The sequence below is a fragment of the Myotis brandtii genome, unplaced genomic scaffold, assembly GCF_000412655.1.
Source record: "Myotis brandtii unplaced genomic scaffold, ASM41265v1 scaffold840, whole genome shotgun sequence".
NCBI lineage: Eukaryota > Metazoa > Chordata > Mammalia > Chiroptera > Vespertilionidae > Myotis > Myotis brandtii.
This window is the reverse complement of record NW_005371411.1, coordinates 113,458-115,056: the sequence shown is the minus strand read 5'-3', so window position 1 is coordinate 115,056 and position 1,599 is coordinate 113,458.

The window sequence follows — 1,599 nt, the reverse complement described above, 5'->3', positions numbered from 1 at the left end:
AAAGGACACATATGTAATACCTTAATCAATAAAGAAATTTAAAAAAAAAAGAAAAAGAAAGCCAGTCCTTAGGCTCACACTGTCGCTTCTGAGCTATTACTACCATTACCAACCTGACCATAATTCCCTGTATGAAAGTTATCCACAGTCCTGGCTGATGTGTCTCAGTTGGTTGAGCATAGAACCATGCACTGGTGAGGTCACATGCCTGGGTTGTGGGCTGGATCCACAGTAGGGATTGTGCAGGTGGCAACCAATCCTTGCTTCTTGCTCATCCCTGTTTCTCTCTCTCCCTCTCTCTTCCTTTCTACATCTATTATCAATAAAAATATAGCTGTATTTTAAAAAACATGACTGCAGGTTCCTGATTTAGCTCCCTTTTCACTCTAAGCCTTTGCACATTCTGGACCCTATGTCTGGAGGACCTCGCACTCATTAAACTGGTTGCCAAATACAAGGTCCACGTCATAAAGCCCTAGTCGTGGCCTTAGGAGTCAGGGCTAGTGTCTGTTCGAAGTCCCCAGGTCCAAGGGCTACAAGAGCGGCTAACAGTCCCAGGACTCTACTATCTCAGAGGCCACAAAGGGGTGAGGCCCTGAAATAAGCTCCACAAACCCGTACACCTAATCGATTCTGCATTTGCAGGAATTTGTGGAATGAAAATGGTCTGTTGAGAGTCTGGCACCCACCAGGCTCTATGGGCTCAGGCTGCTCGTGCCCAGCCCCGAGGCCAGGTGCCCTCCAGATGCCTGTGTTATCTCAGGGCTCAGTCCTCAGGGCTCACTCTGCCAGTTCCCTTATCACTTACAGGACTTCCCCTTCCTGTCCACAGCTGCTGTCCTCTGTCTTCTAGTCTGTCCTTCCTCTGAGCAATGTTAGGAAAAGTTAGAATCCGGCCTCAGAAAATGTCCCTCTTTTTTTCACAACCATCTATGGTCCCAGCATTCTCATTGTGAAAGTAAAACTCCTCCTGCAAAACCTCACCTCCTCTCTTTGATGCCTTTACACCAGCGGTTCTCAACCTGTGGGTCGTGGCCCCTTTGCGGGACCAACGACCCTTTCACAGGGGTTGCCTAAGACCATCGGAAAACACATATTTGTAATTGGAAATAAATATTTCACAATATATAATTACATATTGTTTTTGTGATTAATCACTATGCTTTAGTTATATTCAATTTGTAACAATGAAAATCCATCCTGCATATCAGATATTTACATGACGATTCATGACAGTAGCAACATTACAGTTATGAAGTAGCCACGAAAATAATTTTATGGTTGGGGGATCACCACAACGTGAGGAACTGTATTAAAGGGTCGCGGCATTAGGAAGGTTGAGAACCACTGCTTTACACCCACAACAGGCCCGGGTTCCCGAGTCCTCCCTGCTCAGTCGCACCATTACGTCCTTACAAGGGGGCACTGCAGCCTTTCACCCTCTTCCCCCATCAGCCATGTGTCACCCACGAGGGACTCACCATTCTGAGCGCTGGGACCTGGGCGGCGGGACCTGAGAGGCCGGGTCCCCAAGGCTGGAGGGTGAAATGGGGTCCGGCTGCGGGGACGCTGTGAGCAGAGAGGAGTCCGGGAGGCACG